Source organism: Haemaphysalis longicornis, unplaced genomic scaffold, assembly GCF_048455015.1.
Source record: "Haemaphysalis longicornis isolate Haplotype H1 unplaced genomic scaffold, Haemaphysalis longicornis Haplotype H1 scaffold_3, whole genome shotgun sequence".
NCBI classification, from domain to species: domain Eukaryota; kingdom Metazoa; phylum Arthropoda; class Arachnida; order Ixodida; family Ixodidae; genus Haemaphysalis; species Haemaphysalis longicornis.
The window spans coordinates 161,738,422-161,763,685 of record NW_027526335.1 but is presented as its reverse complement, the minus strand read 5'-3'; the positions used below and the strand labels follow the sequence as shown (position 1 = coordinate 161,763,685).

Below are 25,264 nucleotides of genomic sequence, written 5' to 3'. Positions count from 1 at the left end.
TAACAAGCTCCGGCACTAGTAACTGCCCCAACTCTGACAATACGGCCGATAATGTCACTACGACATAATTAAATGCTTCGACTACTGCACCCCAAACAGTTCAGTTAAACCCCTGTACTAATATTTTTCCCCCGCCTCCCGTCACAAAAAAAACCTTACCGGGAGTGTAATGAACCTTTCAAGTATAACACTCTCCCAAGCTCAGATGAACGTCTTGTCAAAGGGCCTAAACTTTTGCCCGGCTACTGGTGGTTTTGATGAATTTCAACTTTTTAAGGACTTAGATAACTTCGCCAGAAACATGAGGCTACGAGAATACTTCTACGATCACCCCGCAACGGAAGAAGCCCGCAGAACCCTACCTAGCTATAAGCACTGGACCCCTCCCACACAGCGTGATAGTTGCCTCGACATGTACATCAAAGCTGTCCTACACGATGTGCGAATAGCATACCAAACACAAATTTCTTTCCACCACAACATGACTACCAACGAAAAGAAAGCCCTAGAGGAACTCGCAAGCTGTCCCGATATAAATATTAACCTGCCGACAAGTGAGGCGCAATTGTAATCCTTGACAAAACCGACTATGTTAACGATTCCAATAAGCAACTATCAGTATCGACGTTTTTAAAGCACTACCCAATGATCCCACTCAAGATTATAAGCAAATTGTCAAAGATAAACTTGCTGAGTGTGTTAAAAATGAAACAATAAATGAAGCCACGGCTGGTACCCTGATCCCCTTAAGCCCAGTAGCCGGTAAATTCTATCTTCTCCCAAAGATTCACAAGGTGAACAACCCAGGGCAGCCCATTGTTTCTGGCATTGGCACTGTTACCGAAAACCTCTCGCGCTATGTGGATAATCTCATTTGCGACATTCCGCCCAGCTTTCCCTCCTTCATTAAGGATACCAGTGGCTTTCTCTCAGACATCGCAAAAATTGAAATTCCTGATAACTGCCTTCTAGTCACCTTTGATGTTGCATCACTGTATACTAACATCCCCCATGAAGATGGCATCGCCGCTGTATCCCTTGCGTATAAGCAGTCATCGTGCGACAAACCTATCGATTTTTCTGCTCTCCAAACATTCCTTCGGCTTAGTCTTGAACTTAACAATTTTGAGTTCGACGGAGTTCATTACGTGCGAGTCAGCGGAACGTCAATGGGAACTCGAATCGGACCTAACTACGCTAATATCTTTATGGCTCACCTCGAATCAAACTTTCTTGACACCCAAAATTTAAAGCTAATGTACTACAAAAGGTATATTGATGACATATTCATGATCTGGCAACACGATGAGGCGGAGCTCCTCACCTTCATTGAGGCATTTAACCTAGCCCATCCTAGTATTTCCTTTGCTCATTCCTATTCGGAACACAGTGTAAACTTTCTGGACGTCACCGTTACTACCTTCCAAGGTCGGCTTCAAACTAAACTGTATAGAAAACCGACAGACACGCGGCAGTACTGGGACTTCCGAAGTAGCCATGTGAGACACTGCAAGACAGCAATACCTTACAGCTAAGCCCACCGATTTAGGAGAATTTGATCAAGCCAAGCCAACTTTGACTCAATTGTTAAGAACTCAAGACCGCCCTCCTGAAAAAAAAAATACCCGGAAAAAGTTATCGACGATGCTATTGCGCTAGCCAACCAATTGGACCGTAACGAAATCTGCAAGAAAAAAGCCCCGAACGGGAACCCGCAAACTAACTTAGTTTTAACCCACTCATCCTCCGCTCAAAGAGTGTCAACCGTGCTAAAAAAACATCACAATATCCTAATGCAATGTGACTGCTTAAAAAGCATATTCCCCGAACCACCACGCGTTGTCTACCGGCGTAATAAGAGTTTAGGTGACTTTCTTACTAACTCTCGTATCAACCGACCGGCAACTACTGGCTGCATGCCCTGCAATAAACCCCGATGTAAAGTATGCCCACACATGACCACTACACAGCGCGCCACCAGCACGGCTTCAGGCTACTACGTAAATATTAAAGGTAACTTTAACTGTGACTCCGCTAATGTCGTATATTTTCTAGAGTGCACTGTTTGTAGGCAACAATATATCGGCCGAACTGAAACGCCCTTCCGAATACGGTTCAATAATCACCGCTCTCATGCAAAAAGCTGCCCTTATTACCCCTGTCAAGACATGTCAACAGTCCCGGGCATGCATTTGAACATCTTAAAGCAACGATTTTAGCATCCGCCTTCAAAACGCACCAGGACCGCGAGGTTCGGGAATCTTATCGCATTTATAAGTTTGGGTCAGCCACACTTGGAATGAATGAAAGTTACGGAAAACTAACGTGCTTATCCCTCGTTTAAAATTAGCGGCTTCATAATTTTTATAACTATGTTCATTATTCCTACCCTCGAGTTTGCCATCAGAATTCGCAGAAACTCTCCCAATACAGCAGCTTTATTAGCCTATTGTGGCTCAACAATGCCATTTGTCCTGGGAAAGGAGGCCTCGTCCCACCACCACTTAAGAATGTTTAACTCTTTGTGATCTATTCATGTTTAACCTTTTGTGACCCTACCTATTTCCTGTTCAGTTGCTAGCTTCTGTGAAATGCTCTTTTGTGCCCCCTATCTATTCTCTTCATCCGCGGGGGCACACCCATATTCGCTTCTGCCCGAACCAGTCTCCCCAGCTACTGAATACCTGACTGTATACTCTTCCCTTTCTTTTCAAACCGCGGTTGTCCAGTTTCCCCCATTGTCTGAAATTGCAGCCCGCGCGGCATACGTTGACCGGTCATGGTGCAACCTTGAACGCTGCATTGTTAACACGACCCCTTTTTCTCTCTCTGTCTCCCCCCCCTTTTTTTTGTTTGTTTGTTGTTGTTATAACATAGGCATAGCCTGACTGTATGCACACTCTCCATTTCCGAAACATTTTCCGCTCCTTCTTACAGTTTCATGCAAACTAATATAAGAAATGTGTTCGAAATGTTTGCGACAGCAAAATCATGTAACTTTACTCTGATGAAGGCAAGTCCCGTTGCCGCTACGTAAGTAAACATTGTTTGTCATTGTTCTTGCTGTGTATCCGACTCTTTGCTTATACTATTTCTGCGCGCTTTGTGAGTTTATCTTTCTCTAGATTTATATATATATATATATATATATATATATATATATATATATATATATATATGTATATATATATATATATATATATAGATATATATATATATATATATATTTGTGTGTGTGTGTACCAGCAAAGAAAACTTCGAACAAAATAAAAGCCACAGCGGGCACTTTTTCTAGACTTTTTTACTTGCTTTCCAAATTCCATATCTGTTTCAATGACCTACCACATACTTCCTTTACTTTCAGAGGTTTTTGTTGACTGCCAACGCTAATTCCTGTCTTTTTTCAACGAGCCCCACATTTCCTATTCTGATTCGCTACAAGATGCATAGCGAGGCCATCTGTTCTGACAGTCGTAGTCCCATGGGAGCTTGAGTTCAACGCTGGTCGACCACTCTCGACATTTCGTAGAAACTCGAGTCACGGCCCGAGTTTCTACGACTTTCTTTTTTTCCAAATTCTTTACGTGTTTCAATGACCTACCACATGCTCCCCGTTGCTTTCCGAGGCTTTTCTTGACTGCCAACCCTTATATATTTATATATATATAGATATATACATTTAGCGAATCAGAATACGAAATGAGGGGCTCGTTGAAAGTAAGACAGAAATAAGAATTGGCAATCAAGAAGACCTCGGAAAGCAAAGGGGAGGATGTAGTTGGTATACAAAGGGGAGGATATATATATATATGTTTATATATATAGTAAGGAAAATGAGGGGCTCGTTGAGGAAATACAGAAATATAGGTCGGCAGTCTACAAATGCCAAAGGAGGCATAGGGGTGTGGTTAGGCTCTTTTCTTTTTCACTACGGTTAATTAAGTAAACATTTTTTTTAATACACAGAAGAAAGAAAGAAAGAAAAACACGCGCCCAGAGTGGGGACCGAACCCACGCCTTTCGATTACATGTCGAATGCCTTACCAATTCGGCTATCTGGCGGACTGTGTTCTCCTTCACTTTCTGGGCTATTCATATTTACTAGAAGTGTATCTGACGCTTGAGGGTGGTAGCCAGCGCCACTCTGACTACACGGGGAGAAGGGGACCTTCTTTTCAACCCCCGGGGCGTGACTCGAACGTCTACAGCCTGTCATGAGTAGGTTACTGGTGGGAAGCCCTCTTATGCTACCTAGGCATCAAGGCTGCCAGAACCGAGACCCTCGCTAGGCTTTCGCAGAATAATATAGTAAGGAAAATGAGGGGCTCGTTGAGGAAATACAGAAATATAGGTCGGCAGTCTACAAATGCCAAAGGAGGCATAGGGGTGTGGTTAGGCTCTTTCTTTTTCACTACGGTTAATTAAGTAAACATTTTTTTAATATACAGAAGAAAGAAAGAAAGAAAAACACGCGCCCAGAGTGGGGACCGAACCCACGCATTTCGATTACATGATAAGGCATTCGACATGTAATCGAAAGGCGTGGGTTCGGTCCCCACTCTGGGCGCGTGTTTTTCTTTCTTTCTTTCTTCTGTATATTAAAAAAATGTTTACTTAATTAACCGTAGTGAAAAAGAAAAGAGCCTAACCACACCCCTATGCCTCCTTTGGCATTTGTAGACTGCCGACCTATATTTCTGTATATATATATATATATATATATATATTTATGTGTGTGTGTGTGTGTGTGTGTGTGTGTGTGTGTTAGTCCGATTGCTGCTGGCTACCACCCCAAAATGTAGGATACAACAAATACGTTACCATAACTACCCGATAAAGTGGTGGAGAAACAGCCCGCCGGTAGGGTAGTAGTCATCGCACCAGACCGGTAGTTTGGAGGTCGGGGGTTCGGATTCCACCCGGCGGGCATTTTGTCACCCCTCTCCTTCTTACTCAAAAAATTCTTCATCTGTTTCTATGACCTAACGCATTCCCCCTTTTGCTTCCCGAGGATTTCTTGACTGCCAACCCTTATTCTGCCCTAATTCACTGAGACCCCATCGCATTTCTGATTCGCTGCATGCGTAGTGAGCGTCTCTGTCCTGGCTGTCTTGGTGCCAAAGGTAGCTTAAGAGAGTTCAACGCTGGTCGACCCCTCTCGACATGTCGTAGACACTCAAGTCACGGCCCGGGGGTTAAAAAGAGTCACCCTTACCCCGATCAGTCCGCGTGGCTCTGGCTACCACCCCTAAGTGCAGGAAACAAAAGATACCTTAATACAAATACCCGAGAAAGTGGTGGGGAAACAGCCCTGCTGGTAGCGTAGTGGTCATTGCACCAGACCGGTATTGTGGAGGTCGTCCACGGGTTCGGATCCCACCCGGCGCGCATTTTTTCACCACTTTGTTTCTCACTCAAAAATTTTTTTATCTGTTTCTCCTACCTACCGCCTTGCCCCCTTTGCTTTCCAAGTATTCTTTACTGTCAATCCTTACTCCGTCTTAATTCACTTAGCCCATCATTTCCCCTTTCTGATTCGCTATACAGTCTAGTCCACATATAACAATGTCAAAGAGCCAAGGAAATCCCATCGTTATAAGCTACAATTGCTATAACCGTTTTGTAAATTAAAGAATACAACAGAGCTCAAAATATTTTATTCGCATGCCAGCGAGGCCAAACGACTACTACTTTGCGGAAAAAAAGCAAGAGCCGGTCACCTTTGTTTGCCGCGTGTTGAGCTAGCGCAAATCTTTTCCAAGAGCATCTATACGTGCGTCACCTAGCTGAGGTTAATTTCCTTGGCGGAAACACAGTCTCCGAGGGACTATTGTCACGCATTGTGCCTCCTACGAAGAGCCCACCTGAGTAGGCCGCACATCCGTGTCATTACAGTCCTCACTTTTGCACTTTTGGTGCACAATATAACGGGATTCAATCGTTATATCCGATGTATTGTTATAAACGGTATCGTTAAAAGTGTACTCAACAATATATATATATATATATATATATATATATATATGTGTATATATATATTTACATATATATATATAGAAATATATATATATATATATTTATATATATATATAGTATAAGTAAAGTGTCGGATACACAGCAAGAACAATAACAAACAAGGTTTACTTACGTAGCGGCAACGGGTCTTGCCTTCATCAGAGTAAAGTTACATGATTTTGCTGTCGCAAACATTTCGAACACATTTCTTATATAGGTTTGCAGAAAACTGTGAGAAGGAGCCGAAAATGTTTCGGAAATGCAGAGTGTGCATACAGTCTGGCTACGCCTATTTTACAACAAAAACAAACAAAAAAGAAAAAAGGGGGGGGGGCGGGGAGCGAGAAAGAGAAAAAGGGGTCGTGTTAACAACGCAGCGTTCAAGGTTGCACCATGACGGGTCAACGTATGCCGCGTGGGCTGCAAGTTCAGACAATACGGGAAACTGGACAACCGAGGTTTGAAAAGAAAGGGAAGAGTATACAGTAAGGTATTCAGTGGCTGGGGAAACTGGTTGAGGCGGAAGCGAAGATGGGTGTGCCCCCCCCCCCCCGCGGATGAAGAGAATGATAGGGGGCACAAAAGAGCATTTCACAGAAGCCAGCAACTGAACAGAAAATAGGTAGGGTCACAAAAGGTTAAACATGAATAGATCACAAAGAGTTCAACATTCTTAAGTGTTGGTGGGAACGATGCCTCCTTCCCCAGGACAAATGGCATAGTTGAGCCACATTAGGCTAATAAAGCTGCTGTATTAGGAGAGTTTCTGCGAATTCTGATGGGAAACTCGAGGGTAGGAATAATGAACATAGTTATTAAAATTATGAAGCCGCTAATTTTAATCGAGGGATAAGCACATTAGTTTTCCGTAACTTTCATTAATTCCAAGTGCTGCTGACCCAAAGTTATAAATGAGATAAGATTCCCGAACCTCGCGGTCGTGGTGCGTTTTGAAGGCGGATTCTAAAATTGTTGCTTTGAGATGTTCAAATGCATGCCCGGGACTGTTGACATGTCTTAACAGGGGCAAATAAGGGCAGCTTTTTGCATGAGAGCGGTGAATATTGAACCGTATTCGGAAGGGCGTTTCAGTTTGGCCGATATATTGTTGCCTACAAACAGTGCACTATAGAAGATATACGACATTAGCGGAGTCACAGTTAAAGTTACCTTTTATATTTACGTAGTAGTCTGAAGCCGTGCTGGTGGTGCGCTGTGTAGTGGTCATGTGAGGGCATACTTTACAAAGGGGTTTATTGCAGGGCATGCAGCCAGTAGTTGCCGGTCGGTTGATACGAGAGTTAGTAAGAAAGTTACCTAAATTCTTATTCCGCAGGTAGACAACGCGTCGGGGTTCTGGGAATATGCTTTTTAAGCTTTGAGATCCTTCCAGTCTGCCGAGTACTCGCTGCGGACGGCTTACACCTGAGCTTGGAGGGTGTGGCCTTGCTGGCCGGCCACATTCGTGCACTCTGCTTCATGCAACAGCGCTGCAATCCTCTGGGCTGGGGCGAATTCGCTTGCAACGCCGACCAAGTTGCAGCACCGGCTATATTGCCAAATGACAGCGACTTTCCACCACTGCCTCCAATTCTATCCAGTGTAAGGACCCCAGAGCAGTGTCGTGCCAGCAGCCCAACGGCACCGCCCCCCAGATCCACCGCAACCACGGCGCCCCGTGCGAGCGCCAGCACCCCAACCCGTAGGTCCACGGACGAGCATCGCGCCATCGACATGCCAACCCCTACTGGCAAACCTGCAGCGGCCACAACGCCCCGAGGGAACGCTCGCGGCAACACTAAGAAGCTCCCTGACCGGCGCCACACCAATAGCATGCCACGCCCAACCTCCGCATCTTCAGCGACCGCCGAGCCCACGAAAACCAACAGCAGCGCGTCCTCCGGACCTTCCGGGGTCCAAAATCCAGCCCTCCGTGCCACATGCCCTTATAACCTTCGAAAGAATCGGCATAGCAGCAACTGACTACAACACAAAAAAACAGGTAACGCGGGCTCCTTCCCCGTTTCAAGACAGTTTTTAAAACTAAGAAAAATCACCGAAAAGCGCATACGTTCCGAATTGCACGTTTCCGCTCTTGCACAGTACTTGACTGCCGCGGTCGCTCCCAGGGGTCTTATGATTAGAATAAAACCTGCTACTACCGAACTCTCCCCGTCCAACATGAATAAGTGCAAACCGGTACTCCATAAAGCATCTTTACAATTAACTGAAATAATCCTCAATCACTACGAAACTACGGCCCATTCGCTACGAAAAAAAGAGGAACTACTTAGTCAGGAACTAAGCAAAAGAGAGTTGAACCTTTTAAGCAACTACGAATCTAAGACGGCCTCCGCCATATCCCGAACAAAAGAACGAAAGTTTAACCGAGATAAGATTTCTAACACTGGCAACATGCGTAAGAACCTAACAAGCTCCGGCACTAGTAACTGCCCCAAGTCGGACAATACGGCCGATAATGTCCCTACGACTGTAATAAATGCTTCGACTACTGCACCCCAAACAGTTCAGTTGAACCCCTGTACTAATATTTTCCCCTCGCCTGCCGTCACAAAAGAAAACCTTTCTTGAATGTAATGAACCTTTCAAGTATAACCCTCTCCCCAGCTCAGATGAACGTCTTGTCAAAGGGCCTAAACTTTTGCCCGGCTACTGGTGGTTTTGATGAATTTCAACTTTTTAAGGACTTCGATAACTTCGCCAGAAACATGAGGCTACGAAAATACTTCTACGATCACCCCGCGACGGAAGAAGCCCGCAGAACCCTACCTAGCTATAAGCACTGGACCCCTACCACACAGCGTGATAGTTGCCTCGACATGTACATGTCGACATGTTGCCTCGACATGTACACCAAAACTGTCAAACACGATGTGCGAAAAGCATACCAAACACAAATTTCTTTCCACCACAACATGACTACCAAAGAAACGAAATTCATAGAGAAACTCGCAAGCTGTCCCGACATAATTATAAATCTGCCGACAAGGGAGGCGCAATCGTAATCCTTGACAAAACCGACTATGTTAACGAGGCCAATAAGCAACTATCAGTATCGACTTTCTATAAAGCACTACCCAATGATCCCACTCAAGATTATAAGCAAATTGTCAAAGATAAACTTGCTGAGCTTGTTAAAAATAAAACAATAAATGAAACCACGGCTCGTTCTCTGATCCCCTTAAGCCCAGTAGCCGGTAAATTCTATCTTCTCCCAAAGATTCACAAGGTGAACAACCCAGGGCGGCGCCTTGTTTCTGGCATTGGCACAGTTACCGAAAACCTCTCGTGCTATGTGGATAATCTTATTTGCGACATTTCGCCCAGCTTTTCCTCCTTCATTAAGGATACCAGTGACTTTCTCTCAGACATCTCAAAAAGTGAAATTCCTGATAACTGCCTTCTAGTCACCCTTGATGTTGCGTCACTGTAAACTAACATCCCCAATGAAGATGGCATCGCCGCTGTATCCCTTGCGTATGAGCAGTCATCGCGTGACAAACCTATCGATTCTTTTGCTCTCCAAAGATTCCTTAGGCTTATTCTTGAACTGAACAATTATGAGTTCGACGGAGTTCATTGCGTGCAAGTCAGCGGAACGTCAATGGGAACTCAAATCGGACCTAACTACGCTAATATATTTATGGCTCACCTGGAATCAAACTTTCTTGACACCGAAAATTTAAAGCTAATGTACTATAAAAGGTATATTGATGACATATTTATGATCTGGCAACACGGTGAGGTGGAGCTCCTCACCTTCATTGAGGCATTTAACCTAGCCCATCATAGTATTTCCCTTGCTCATTCCTATTCGAAACGCAGTGTAAACTTTCTGGACGTCACCGTTACTACCTTCTAAGGTCGGCTTCAAACTAAACTGTATAGAAAACCGACAGTTACGCGGCAGTATTTGCACTTCTGAAGTAGCCATGTCAGACACTGCAAGACAGCAATACCTTACAGCCAAGCCCACCGATTTAGGAGAATTTGCTCAAACCAAGCGAACTTTGACTCAATTGTCGAGAACTCAAGACCGCCCTCCTGAAAAAAAAAATACCCGGAAAAAGTTATCGACGACGCTATTGTGCGAGCCAACCAATTAGACCGTAACGAAATCTGTAAGAAAAAATCCCCGAACGGAAACCCGCAAACTAACTTAGTTTTAACCCACTCATCCTCCGCTCCAGGAGCGTCAACCGTGCTAAAAAAACATCCCAATATCCTAATGCAAAGTGACCGCTTAAAAAGCATATTCCCTGAACCACCATGCGTTGTCTACCAGCGTATTAACTTAGGTGACTTTCTTACTAACTCTCGTATCAACCCACCTGCACTACTGGCTGCATGCCCTGCAATAAACCCCGATGTAAAGTATGCCCACACATGACCACTACACAGCGCGCCACCAGCACGGCTTCAGACTACTACGTAAATATGAAAGGTAACTTTAACTGTGACTCCGCTAATGTCGTATATCTTCTAGAGTGCACTGTTTGTAGGCAACAAGATATCGGCCAAACTGAAACGCCCTTCCGTATACGGTTCAATAATCACCGCTCTCATGCAAAAAGCTGCCCTTATTTGCCCCTGTCAAGACATGTCAACAGTCCCGGGCATGCATTTGAACATCTTAAAGCAACGATTATAGAATCCGCCTTCAAAACGCACCACGAGCGCGAGGTTCGGGAATCTTACCTCATTTATAAGTTTGGGTCAGCCACACTTGAAATTAATGAAAGTTACGGAAAACTAACGTGCTCATCCCTCGATTAAATTAGCGGCTTCATAATTTTTATAACTATGTTCAGTATTCCTACCCTCGAGTTTGCCATCAGAATTCGCCGAAACTCTCCTAATACAACAACTTTATTAGCCTAATGCTGCTCAACAATGCCATTTGTCCTGGGGAAGGAGGCCTCGCTCCCACCACCACTTAAGAATGTTTAACTCTTTGTGATCTATTGATGTTTACCCTTTTGTGACCCTACCTATTTCCTGTTCAGTTGCTAGCTTCTGTGAAATGCTCTTTTGTGCCCCCTATCTATTTTCTTCATCCGCGGGGGCACACCCATCTTCGCTTCTGCCCGAACCAGTCTCCCAAGCTACTGAATACCTTACTCTATACTCTTCCCTTTCTTTTCAAACCGCGGTTGTCCAGTTTCCCCCATTGTCTGTACTTGCAGCCCGCGCGGCATACGTTGACCCGTCATGGTGCAACCTTGAACGCTGCATTGTTAACACGACCCCTTTTTCTCTCTCTCCCCCCCTTTTTCTTGTTTGTTTTCTTGTTGTTATAACATAGGCATAGCCTGACTGTATGCACACTCTCCATTTCCGAAACATTTTCCGCTCCTTCTCACAGTTTCATGCAAACCTACATAAGAAATGTGTTCGAAATGTTTGCGACAGCAAAATCACCTAACTTTACTCTGATGAAGGCAAGTTCTGTTGCCGCTACGTAAGTAAACATTGTTTGTTATTGTTCTTGCTGTGTATCCGACTCTTTACTAATACTATTTCTGCGCGCTTTGTGAGTTTATCTTTCTCTAGATTTATATATATATATATATATATATAGCGAGTGAGGGAGCACTAAAGTTGGAAGCTGTTTGGCCACACAGGATACGAAAAGTGGCGACATCTCCATTCTGTTGATGAGGCCGAGGGTTCAGAGGGCGGGGACTCAAAATGACAGCCACGTTTCACCCCTAGTGACATCCGATTTGCTCCGCGATCGTCATTCGATTTCAGCCCTGATTTGTACTTGTATTATTCCCTAAATAAAACAAAAATTCATGGCTCACATCTTATATCGCTTGTTTTTCGCTGTATAGTGGTGTGTGCACAGATGGACGCGGACTGACATTGGGAGGTTTTTAGGTACTCACCTCTGTTCCAGTCGAGGGAATAAGAGGTTTGACTTTCGTGTACTTACTCACGGTCGTATCCCAATGGGTAAGACGGCTGACACTAGCTCTGTCTGCTCTCCCAGACGCAGGCTCGAATCGTGCCTCGGGCTGTGTGACTTTTTGCGATTGTTGTATATGCTATGCACTCGTACGCGGACGGACATTGTGTGGTCTTAAGGTACCCGTACCTAAAATCTTCAAACAATGTAGCGACCACTATTGTCGCCAACGTTTGAACAAGAGGCTTGCCTTCGTCGAGGCAAACACTCGCCTATCTGGCATGCTTTAAATAGGAGTAGTTTCCCAGAAAATGAAGGAAATAAGAGAGAGGTAATGGGAGTGTAGTAGCAGGATTAGTTTGAGAGTGGGAGAGGGGAGATTTCAGAGAGGAAGAACAGGTGCACAATTTTAGCTGCGCGTATAATATGCTGGAAGGGAGGTGTGGTCAATTCATGGAAAGAGAGGGTGAGAAGGTGTTTGTTGCCCCGCCACGCGGCATATATCACGGCTCGCGGAACCGCTGGAAGCGAAAAAGGTGGTAGGCGTAGTTGTTTTCAGAAGGTGTCTGTAACTGGAGGTAAAAAAAATATGGCAACTGGGTCAAGGAAAACACAGCCAACTGAAATTGCACGTGTAACAAGCAGCAACATTCTTGGACAGAGCCTTTGCTGAAACTAAGAAAACCACATTATAAAAACAAAAAATTCTCCTCACCAAGAGAATGAGCACAGCAAGCACGAAAAATCGCTTCATGTTGGTTTCTGCAGAAGCCTGAAAAGAAAATGAAAAAAGAACAAAGTGCAGATTATTGATGAGTAGAACATTTCAACAGTTCAGGTGGTTAGTTCTGAAAATTTAATGCTGAAAGCCCAGAAGAGGAAGTACCAAAAAACTGCCGGGGCTGCGGTTAAGAAAAAAATATCTGTGGTGATTCCTGTGTCATAGGAATCAGTCGAACACGAAAGTGTCATATGCCCCGAAATCTGCAGCTGAGCATAATTTGCGGGTCGGTGGCTTTTTTGTGGGTGTGCTTGGCGAGCTACGTCCTGCTGGCGGATCGCTTCGGTAAAGGTGTACTTGCGTCATTTCCGTGATTGATATGACTTCAGTTAAACCTTCGGCTGTCGCGTCATAAAACACGTTCATGTTATAATGTAAAATCCCAAAACTAACAACCACAAGTATAACATACTCTTTAGTACTAATGTTCCCCGCGAGGAGACCCTGTGTGCAGGGATGCACCCTCTTACAGGCCGCTTCCTTTGTTGTGGGCTATTTATTAAAAAGCAAAGCTGCGAACCACCCCAATGTTATTACGGTCCCTTCTTGAGTATTAAATGACTCCGGATTCCTAGGCGAATTGGTGTTTCATATATTGCTTGAGACTTCCACGTAAAATTCGTTTTATTCTTATATTCTTATTAAAGCTATTAATTAAACGTTGCGTGAACCACTTCACAAACATAGGCAAATATACAGATTCTTTACCTCAATATTTGCACGGATGTATGCAAAGTATTTCGAATTGTTTGATAATGCCATTGAACCATTTCAGACGAATTTTAATTTGAGCTAAATTGATGAGATGGTTCTCAGAGGTGCACTTTCCAAGTCCAGCGTAATTGTCATGGTTCTGCACTGAAAAAACGCCGAATGTGGGAAATTATTAACAAAATTTATTAAACATTCACCGTTTCATACAGAGAAGGGTTTATGGCTATGTTCGCTACATTATCTATGTCACTAAGAGTCAAATATTACACTCGGAATTCACTCGTCTTTACGAATCCATCTTTACACTTCCCTCTTAGGTTCGTCTTTACAGTTCCACCCGAGTTCTGATTCCCACGCCTAGTTATCTTTTTTTATGCAGTACTAACAAGTTTCTAGGCCAATTGCAATCAGTTTTTAAGGACAAACTTTCAATGGGATCTATAATTTCCTGCATGAAGGAAGGCACTTAGAAAAATTCAAAGAGATAAGCTTCGCAATTTATGTAGTACACAAGGCACAAATTCAGGGCACGCTGAAGATTTCCCGAGGTCATCTGAAAAACTTGTTCCCTGCTGCCGAAGATAGAGGTATATATGTGAGGGGCCGTCACTTGGATTTCCTCGCCTTGAAGAGCCATCTTCAGAACATTTAGGAAAAACAACAAAATCCAGTCAACCATAAGCCCTTCACACCAAACCACAGGCTTGTGATGAAATTAATGATGAACAAATGATGAAGAGAATAAAAATGATGAAGAGAATGAAATGAAAAGCCACACCAGAGATGGAGTGATTTATGGTCTTTCACATAATTTCAAATCATTTGAGTAATTGTTACAGACAGTAATTTGGCGGCATTGTTTAGAACAAGCGAACCCCTTGTAGTCATACCGGCCAACCCTCCCGAATTTTAATCGTGCCACGTTCCAGTTTATCTTGCGCAATGTTTCCGCATGCTCACCCATAACAAGCAGGAACGTTGGGTTCGGGGTAAACTGGGGTGCCGAACACACATTTGCAAAAGGGAAAATAAAAACACTTCCGCGCCTTCATGTGGAATCACTAACACATGCCACACAGCGAACGTCGCAATAAACCCCGGAAACGTGCTTTCACGATGCTGAAACCATGTGCGTCACATTTTTGGCCGTTCTTAAACATCCCCCTCTCCCTCTCGTACTGGTAGTTTCATTTTTAAGAAGGATCCCATGTGGAAGCCTAAACATTTTTTTATTTCAGTAAAGTGTTCTCATCGGTGGTTTCTTGCTCGGCTGTTAGCAAAAAGAAATCGCGAACTTCCACTTTTTCTTCGTCCAGATGTGCTGTGAGAGTGCATCCATCTAGAACTTGCACCGATCTTCAAGTGGCATTTCCAGGAGGTCTGTACTTTTAATGACTCGAAGGGTTATTTGGATTAAAATTCAATAGGCTTTACAGCTCGGCAGTTGGTATACATTCATAACGAAAAAACGCCGCAAACTTGACAAAACGACAAAAAGAACACAGAAAAAGCACTCCCTAACAACTGGAGCTTTCTTAAAGAGCTGTGTGTGGTTATAAGAGCTCTTTTCGAAAAATTCATGACGTACTTGTAGAAACGAACTGATAGAAAGAGTCACTGAACATGCGGTAAAATAAGATACAAAATATAACATCATAGCACTTGAAGAAAGGCTTCGAATTTTTACTAGTGAATCACACCTTTGTCTGTGCAGGCCTTGTTGCCATCTTGACAAAGAATACTTGAATAATGTGTTTTAGTCATTGCATTTTCATACCGTTGTTTCCACAGAAATCAGACTTGATTTCAACTTGTCTCATACGCAGGGGAGTCCTGGTTGCCAGCTCAACGAACACTGCCTGCAAGAAAAACAGTAATGCTGATATGTCATAGCATAGGTAGTGAGTTGCGACCACACTTTTCGAACAGCCAGAAACCGGGGAGGGGGCAGCACCCAGTTTTACACCTGCAGCTGTCTCTGTGTAACTTGGTCAGCCCACCCTGTAACCAAATTTGTCACAATTTCTCTATCATCAAAAAACAACAATCAAGCAGCCTGCATGCTGGCTCATACATACCACAATTCTGCAATGTCGCTTTACTGCATTACACTAGGATCACGCGAAACAATAATTTCCAAGCAATGTCGTGCGAATAAGTAAACGACTGATATGTGCAAATGAGAATAATAAACCCACTGAACGTGGTGAAAATGGCCCGCTGTCTCAACATGGCTAACACCAAATTTACCCACTTTGTCATTTCTTTTTGTCATTTTTGTCATTTTTTGTCAATTTTGTCAATTTTTGTAATTTCTTTCCTTTGAAAGAAATGACAAAAATGAAGAGTTGTACATATGAAAACTTTTTATTACGCCGTACGGCAATCTTTCGCCAAAAACGAGGCTTGTAGCTGGACAAAAGTGAGTTTAAAAATTTCAGGCAGCATTTATTGAACTACTTTTCTGCAGCACACACCTTGTGTTTAACCGGATATGTTCATAAAAGACCAATAAACTAGACACCATTAAGAATATATGCAGCAAGAAAAATTACCATTCCCCGACGGCTGAAACAAAATGATATTACCCAGAGAACAGCACGATAATATACGTTTAAGGAGAAAAAATCAATTATTCAAACAGAGCTACCTGACATATACATGGGCCAATAACTCGTCAAGTGCGCCCGATGCAGCCAACAGCGTAAACAAAACGTTCGACACATAACGAAGGCGCGCAGACAGAGCAGAAAGCAGGTCACGAGCGCCGTTATCTGTTACAATGTACGGCCTTTCCCGACCGTCCGCTCTAATCTGACGCAACGAACGCACGTCCGTGATTTCATTTAATTGCCGTCGCAGACAACAGAATACGTCCAGCGAAGTAACCAGATGGTAACAAATATCTTTCTCGAATGCTGCAATTTCGAATTGAAAAGCCCCCAGCAAAAAGACACCTCCATTGAAAACATGGATACCATTACGGAAATATACTCACCGAGTTCGCTTTCACTGGCCCCGGAGCATTGGTCCAACATGCGAACATGATGCTAGTCGTAGAAGAACGGGCCGTGTAGCGCTGCCAGTCAAAAAACGGCTATCCGCAGCCTCCGCAACTCACGCCAATAAATAAGTCTTGTAGCAGCAATCCTTGCTTCATCGTAGGGGTATCACAGCGGCAAAAAGGCTCGAGTGGCGCGAAAACGCCGCCACCGGGCCTGCGGGCACCGCCATTTCTCTATATACCGTCATGCAACCGAGAAATCAACGGCTGCCTAGACAGAAGGCTCGACTATCATCTCTTATAGGTTACAGGGCGGTTTATAGGTTACAACGTAAAGTTTACATGACAAATTTTGTTGAAGTAACCTATAAATCGCGGAAGCAGCCCTTACACCGCTTTTAAATTCACGCCTGTAACCCTTAAAATAAACTGGAATAAAGAAAATAAAAAATTAGCTCTATTGTAACCTTTATGCTATAGGTTATTTCCGTTTAGAAGTTACATTATGGGTTACCAGGATTAGCTGTCTAAGCTCCAGCCAAGGACTCCGGCCTTCACTTGGACAATGATATCGCAGGTCGCACACGTCCGGGCTTATATACTTCCGAAATTGAGTCGACCCGAGACCTCCCTCTGTGCTTCATGTGGGGTTGTCCGCTCTTGGACCGTGTAGGATATTACATGAGAGAGCGACCATTTTACCATTCTAATACAACTGACAAGAAAGCGATTTCGAAACAAACGCACACACTAAGTTATTGATTCGACTAGATCTAGGGGAAACTCCTGAGGTGGCTTAAGTTCCTGTGAAGGAAAGTTTGACATCCACCTGAATCCAGCCAAACGGCTATAAAGGAAATATATACAGCTTTCTCAGAAACGTTGGAGTTGAAGAAAAATTCGCCCTGGTCCAGGATCCAAACCCAGGACGACCGCTTAACCGGGGCAGTCGCTCTACCAACTGAGCTAACCAGCTGGCTAGAAGTTTGCAGCACAATAGCGAATTGATCAACAACTCGAAGTGATCGACAGATGTGAATCGACTATATTTAGGGGAAATACCCAAGGTGTAGTAAGTTTCTGTGAAAGAAAGGAAATGAATCCTGGACTAGGACGAATTTTTCTTAAGCTGCGAAGTTTATGAGAAAGCTGTAGAGAGCTTTCTTTTGCAGCCGTGTGGCTGCATTCAGGTGGATGTCAAACGTTCCTTCACAGAAACTTACTCCACCTTGGGGATTTCCCCTAAATCGAGTCGATTCACACCTATCCATAACTTCGAGTTGTTGATCAATTCGCTCTCGCGCTGCAAAATGCTAGCCACCTGCTTAGCTCAGTTGTTAGGGTGACTGCTCCGGTTAAGCTGTGGTCCCGGGCTCGAATCCAGGACTAGGACGGATGTTCTGTAAATTGACAAGTTTCTGAGAAAGCTGTATCGCTTTCCGTTGTAGCCGGTTCGCTGCATTCAGGTGGATGTCAAACTTTCGTTCTGAGAAAATTATAGATTGGAAGTGTTCGCGGAAGGGCGTACAAGTCAGCTGCACCACTAAAATGGAGGAATTCGTTTCTCCATTGCAACAGGCAGCGCTGCCAGACAGGGAAGATGTCTAATGTGACGACAGCTCACCTGCCCGGACAAACATTCAGCCACATTATGGTGCAAGGCGGCCACTCGTAAAACGCTACATTCCAAACGAAGAAATGGTGAAGTATTTTGCTGAGTCTGGCAACACTACAAAATTTTACGGGCCTATGAACAGTGAGCTGTGGTAGTTTCTAATGAGCAGGGGCACAGATTCTGCTCTCAGCGTGTCCAGGCAAACTATGGGGACTTTACCACAACTTGATAGGAAAACGCAAATGTAATACCAGGCTCTTCGATACCCTTATTCTCACAGCCCCATCAGATCGGGTAGAGGAAGACATCACAAAGACGTTCTTCCCTTTTGAATCCCTTACGCCCCCATGCTTGCTGCCATCTATCTTGCTGCCCAGTATGCACGAGGAGCTGGACGCCCCGTTCACATTGGGAGAATACCCAGGCAGTCCTTGGTCACGGCTCGTCTAAGTCTCCTTAAAGGCACCGAGACATTACTTGGCAGCATCTGCGCAATTAGTCACAAATGTACAATGGGAACGCTGAGAGGTTCCTTCGAATCTCAAACTCAGGTACATCACTCCCATAGCAAAACCCAATAAAGATTCATCAACGCTCTCCAATCTAAGGCCTATTTCATTGACGCCCACACTACGCAAGCTTATAGACCGCATGATTTGCAATTGAATGCGGCATCACTTGAAATATATCCAACCCTTGTTCCATCCCTCACACACAAGCTTTAGACCTCATCTTCGAATACATATTTCCTTGTGGCAACTAAGACGTGTTATCAAGCGTGAAGAGCACGAGCCCTCCCCAATTGCCTACTTGCGATTCATATGCGAAAGGCCTCTGATAATGTTAATCATCAAGCATTACCAGAAGCGTTGGCTCAGGCTTACGACAGCCCGCGTGCTCAAAATTTGGTTCGGAGCTTCCCAAGACGAGTAAAACTCGCTTCTCCGGCACCGGGATGGATCAACAGGACCTATGTATTCGAAAAGGGCGTGCCCTAGGCGTCTATCCTCGGAGCAATGCTGTTGAATTTGGCCATGACTAGAGTAACGCGATCGCTGAGAAGGGCACGGCGGCTAGGTTTGCAACCATTGCCGAAGATATAAGTATTTGAACGGAAGTGCAAGCCTTGTCTGCGTGACATCCATGGTCACGGAACTCCAAGCAGCTGTCCACAGCCTAACCGATCCTTTTCCCTCCCTAGGGCTCGCCTTAGCGCCAGACAAAACAGAATTTCTTATCCATTAGAGCAAGAGGTTAGAGCAAGAGGTTAACTCCGCAGTTCCATCAGGTGGTATACGTATAGGAAATTATTATTGCATCTGAAACCAGTAGGGTGGGGCTTCTGGCATCGCCCCTAGCCAACAGCAGCACCACATACAATAGATAAATCAGCTAAAGTGAAGCTAGAAACCGATGCTACACTTATGGTCGCGTATGGAGAATACGTATGGGGGTGCATCTTAAACAGCAACACCTGCACTCGCAAGGACAGTGTCAGTGGGCCGAATATGTTATAGGCGTCCTGTGTACAACCTTACCGCCTCCAACATGAATCATCTCGACATTCTATATCGAACGGTTCACCGCACTATAACTGGCCTACCTGAACAGACTCGTATAGCGGCGCTTGAAGATTCTGTGGTTCTTCCACCGCTGCCCGCAGAAATCGAAGCGACCATCGCCCAGAATGCGGCGAGATGCGATCTCACAAGCCAAGGCCTGACTCTTGTGGCCTGGAAAAACAGAAGCCTACTCGTTCCTGCCACGTTGCCGCTGCAACCTCGCCGCTCTGGGAACGCACAACTCAGGTCATCATGCATCAGAAGGCCAACATACCCAGAAGAGACCCCCAAACGCAACAACAGGGGCAACCATGGCTCTATATGAGCAAACTCCCTGGGGAAATGATTTCTACACTGACGCTAGTATTTCTGACGCAGGTAACGGTGTAGCATGAGGATCGCAAGAGGCGTACACCTGTATGGTGCGGCAGCTCTCGAGATGAACACCTCTTCACCCCTTAAAGCGGAGCTACGAAGCGTACTGGCCATACTGGACCCTTTAACGTACTTTATGAATGCACCTCTAATGACACGCATATTAACCGATTCCCAGATGGTCATGCAAAAACTCCGGAAACTATATTCACACCACCATACAGCCAACAGCATACAGCCATACAGCCAACAGCCAACAGGGAGCATTACGTGCTCCCTGCAACATCTTTTGCAAAAGGGTGTAACTCAATGCCTGGTGTGGACAACAGGTTACACAGATTTCCGGTCGGGGAATCAAGCAGCACATGATGCTGCCAGGAAGAGCACTTCTTTACCTCCCTTCCCTTCTTCCGTTGTGCCTCGAACGGACCCACGCGTGGAACTGGGTGCTCGGCGTGTTCAACAAAAAGTTACCCTATTAGGCCAAACTCAAAAAGTATATCTTCCACAGAGCCTTCATATACCTAGGGTTGCCGGTATATTCATTAGCAAACACATCGCCAACAGTGCCTAAACGCCCTATGTTACCAGGAAATTGTACCAACTGAAGGCGCAGCAATCCCCGTATGCCATTATTGCCAAAAAAGGTATCGTACGTGCAATCATTTCCCGCTCCAAATACACGACTTGTTCCGTCACATACCTCCATACACGGATACTCTACACTATTGAAATTACAATAACGATTTTTGCAAGTACTAGGCAAATATGGCACGCAGAGGGACCTGGCGAGAGTAGTGTAGCCTGGGGGGACTGCCCTTGCTCAAAAGAGCCTTATTAACATCATGAACGAAAAATTAGGGCTCAAAGAAGGGACATTCAATTGTGTGATGAAGACCGTTGCTACCGGCCATCCCTTTACTCCCATTCCCCGATGTACGGCCTCCGGGCCTACTCTTTCCTCCAATAAAGGTTTGAATAAATGAGTCATTCAATTACCTACGCAAACGCGACGTGCAGCGAGAAACAGTGATGCGCGGTACAACACAATGTTGTCTGTCATTAAGCATAGCCCACACACGCCACTAGTCCTATCCTTTATCTCAGTTTCATGAAATAGGAACGAGGCTCTCACCTTTTGCTAGCAGCGCTAAAACTGACTTCTTGTTGCGATTCATTCTGATATACTTGGGGTCGCTTTTGCGGCACCACAATGTCCGAGGGAGGACACATAAGAAATCTCGCAATTAAAAAAACTCGCGTCAGCCTCGGCATGCGGCAACGACAGCAGCAGTAACCGGTTTCGAGCTTGCGCTCCTTCAGCCGAGCCCGGTAGAATTGGAGAAAAGAAAATCAGACTAGGAGTGTTTCTCGAGGCCTACTACATTTGGGGGCGCAATAATAAAAAGAAAACTTGAAAAAGTAACATTGACCTTACCTATCTACACCAGATGTAAAAATAAAATTGGTTAAGTGCTGATGGTGAGTATGATGACGAGGCACTTGTTTTTCCTGCCAGAAGCGGTTTCTGAATAAAGAACAAAACGGCCGATTGTACGGAAAGGTTATGATCGGTAGCGTGGTTCTATGAACTTTTTTTGATAAAGATCAATAAGAACTCCAACCGCGTGATCCTGAAGTGTATCGCCCTGGATCTATCTTACAGCCAAAAATTTCTCATGAATTGATATCGCCTAGACCGAAAGCCTTGAAGTCTACGTGATGCTATAGAGCACAATAAGCTCATGTCCAGCGAAGTCGCCGTCAGTGACGTTCTCACGCAAAAATCCTGATCGTTCCTTGGGACCATAAGGATTGCCTTTTGAGGTCTTATCTGTCTGTGAACGAGACAGGTGGTGCTCACGAGAATGTGTGATTGTCATCGTTCTGAACCGAAAGGGAGAACACTAAATATACCGTGGGGCCACCCACAATGCGGCCACTGGGTATGAACATGCCTTCACTTTTAGGGGTCGTCTGTATTAAGGAGTGAAACGTCTGTATGCTTTCCCTAGCTTGCCTAATGCCTCTGCTTTGGTGAGGTTACTGTGCGGTAGCAGGAAGGAAGGCTCATCGAGGGACAACCGCTAGAATTGAACGTGCTGCGGACTTGCCCAGGTAGCAATTTTGAGTCCTATCTTTTAAAGCGAAGATCAAGATTTCCCGAAATTTTTACGCATTATAGATTCATAAGGGCCACGATGACGACATGTTTTCTAATAATACAGGTGAACACATTAGAAAGGTGTGGACCGGATGCACGTATTAAAGCTTGGTTTTTGACACTTTTATGTTGCATCGCACCCTAAATAAAGCGTTGTTTGATTACGTATTCAAAAGCGTTCTGAAATCTATTGGTCTCTGTGCGCCGCGCAGGATGCATACTTTGAATTTTAGGATTGCAAATGGTGGAACAAAACTCAAATTTATTGCCGAAATGCCTCTTCGCGAACTGCAAATTTTCTTTAAAACTGTGCGAAAGGAACGTCAAGATCGAACTGCCCTGAAGCGTTCAGGTTGGAGTGTTCGGAAAGCACCAAAAAACATCTGCAACACGCTTGTATTTGCAATGTAGCAAGCTGTTTTTTCCCCTTTATGCTTCGCCATGAAAAAATCATGTGTAGAAACTCTTGCTGTAGTCGAGGTACTTGCGGCGTCTTAAAAATTATCAGAACATTCTCGGCTGTTTCTTGCCGCCTCGCGAGACACGGAGTTCGGTTCTGGACCCATTATCCCATCCAAGTGTAGGAAAACTTTTATATCTTCCCTTTGACTTAATTTTGAGATACTATACATAATTCCATTTGTTACTCTGGTTCATACGAAAAATCCCGCCATCTCCACGAAGTGAATGATGATAATAGGGGCGGAGCCGAAATGCTTATCGGTAAAACCGCAAAAAATTCGCTCACACATCATTTAAAGACTCGACACGTCAAGCTTTCCACTGCTCCGTTGAAAAGGCCGTCGACGACGTCGATGTTTGTGGTGATTATGTAGGGCAAGATCGACTTTTGCTAATTTTTGCTTTTGCGCCCACGGTTTTATACACAGAGTTCCACACATAAATACAAAACCATAAATGGCCCCTTTTTTGCAGGCTTTATACTGATACGGCAGCACTGTGTGCTTCATGAACCCCTCCGCAATAAAAACTCCAGTTTGTACTCACGTTCCTTATGCTTGCATGTTAGGTTTTGTAGATGCACTGCTAACATATCAGCAGAGTGACCTCGCAGCGTTTATATGCGAAAGGCGGGCCTTATAGCTTTGAGGTCAGCGTTTTGCCCTTTGAAGACCGGCAGTTCACGAGCAAGCAACTAAATTTATCCTACCAGAAAACATATGCTATTTTCTTTACTACTTAAAGACTGATATTAAAGATTACCATAAACTCTAACTGCTTGAGTCAAGCATTTTTAGCATTTTCAGGGTCCTATAAAAACATGTCGAAGTGAAGACTTCTAGACGTGGGTGAAAATTCGGCAGCTAGTATATAGAAAGCCAAAATGGCAGTATTTGGCAATTTTTTTTATCCTTGTTTATTTATTTCATACTGAGAATTAGGTATGTCCAGTTTCTACAGTTTTGTTTACTCAACCAAGAATTACTATGGAAATACTCATTTCCGCCAAACTATTCCAACAATTTTATATTGGCTGCGCTTCTCCGGCTACAAGATACACCAATAACTGTAAGGTATGTGTCGAATAAACCTTTAAACATGCTATAGCAACCTTACCTTCGGTTCAAAAAAACCTCGATGAGAAAAATGCAGTAAACCCTCATAACAGCGTATTTGCTTTATTTGCTTTACGGCATTTATGCAACTGGCAAGCAGTTCAAACCAAAATACTTGCAATATATACCGCATTACTGGAAGCTTGTTGAGAGTTTCATCCGCATGGAACGAACTAGGGAGCAGCGGGGGTGTGCTCCAGGCAGCTCTCAAAGAGGGCGACGAACCGTCTACGCTGCGGAAGGAGAGCCTGCGGCCTTATTACCTGTGCCTATGCTACATGCCCGGCACAACAGGCGCTCATGAACCATAAGGAGTAACCTGGCGAACGAAAATGGGCCGCCTGTTGCAGATTGGCTGCTTAATCATCTGTACGTACTCAAGGGGTCAATACTTCTCTCCACGCGCCTCTTTTTTGGCTCCTGGATGCTCTGTACATACCGAACGAGCGACAGCCTCGCCCGCATTGGCGAAGGCTGAGAGATGTTCCATTAGCTACGGATGCTGCAATTGTAGACTATGTTGTGACACCAATGAGGAAGAAGAAAATATACACGAACAGCCTCGTGAACCAAGTGTGTGGCGTAGGTGAGGGATGGCTTTGTACTTTTGGGGAACAAAGTCGAGTGCGTAGGCCGCGACACCGACCTCTTATTGTGGCTCAAAGAACTCGAGCAATCTCTGTTCGCGCCTGTCGTATAGACCAGGCACAAGCCTTACTGCTGTTTTTGTGCCCAAAAAGAGTTTTCTTTTAATGAATATTTCGCACTACCATATGTATACAGTCGTGATTGGTAATCTGGGTTGTATTTCCTATGCTTCTATTGGGCCATTGCCTGTATTGAATTACCGGTTAGATTTATTTTTTAATAGCAGAGCTTTCGTACAATCCGTAACTTCTCTGTTCTAGAAAAAAATACCAGGAAAATGCAAAGTGCTCGTGAGCGCGTACCTCATGGTGGCGGCCGAGCATGTCCGGCACGCTCGGTGGCTTTAGCAAAAAAGAATCTGACAAAAACCACGACGAGCGAGAACTTGCAAAGCGCTCCTAAGCGCGTGCCTCGCGGCAACCCGCGAGTCCCTGCTTTCGCAAAGGGGATAGCAAAAAAAACAACTCCAGCGCTGTGGTCAAGTGATATCACGCATGGATGCATATGACAATGACTACTACTAGCACAGAGAAAAGCCGCGACGGTACATATAAGGAAGCATTCTCAAACTTGTACAATTTCGAGGTGGTGCTCTCTTCTGGGCTCAAGAATAAATAATTCCTTCGGCTCCGCAATGGTTCTATACTTCCGCGGAAGAGTGCAATCCTCCCAGTTCCGCTTGTGGAAGTCTACAATGCCGCTCGTGACTTTGCATCCACCACTCACGGCGAAGGATGCGACGACCTCTTCGTGGCATATGACGGCAATTTCTAGCACCAGAACTATGCAAATAAACAATTATACTGAAACTCAACCATGTGTCCGCCAATGCTCACCTGCAACAGCTCCACCATTCAAGTCTTTCGTGGAAGTGCAA

General features: G+C 44.6%; 1 long non-coding RNA gene across 1 annotated transcript in view; it reads right to left on the bottom strand.

Annotated features, from left to right (window-relative positions):
• The window catches only part of LOC144173492 (uncharacterized), a 63,579-nt gene extending 40,367 nt beyond the window's left edge, over positions 1-23,212 (bottom strand). The window contains exons 1-2 of the long non-coding RNA XR_013323294.1: positions 23,171-23,212; positions 12,663-12,719 (exon numbers count right to left, since the gene is read on the bottom strand). This is a non-coding gene — a long non-coding RNA (uncharacterized LOC144173492). The remainder of the gene's footprint in view (positions 1-12,662; positions 12,720-23,170) is intronic.
• Positions 23,213-25,264: the final 2,052 nt, after the last annotated feature.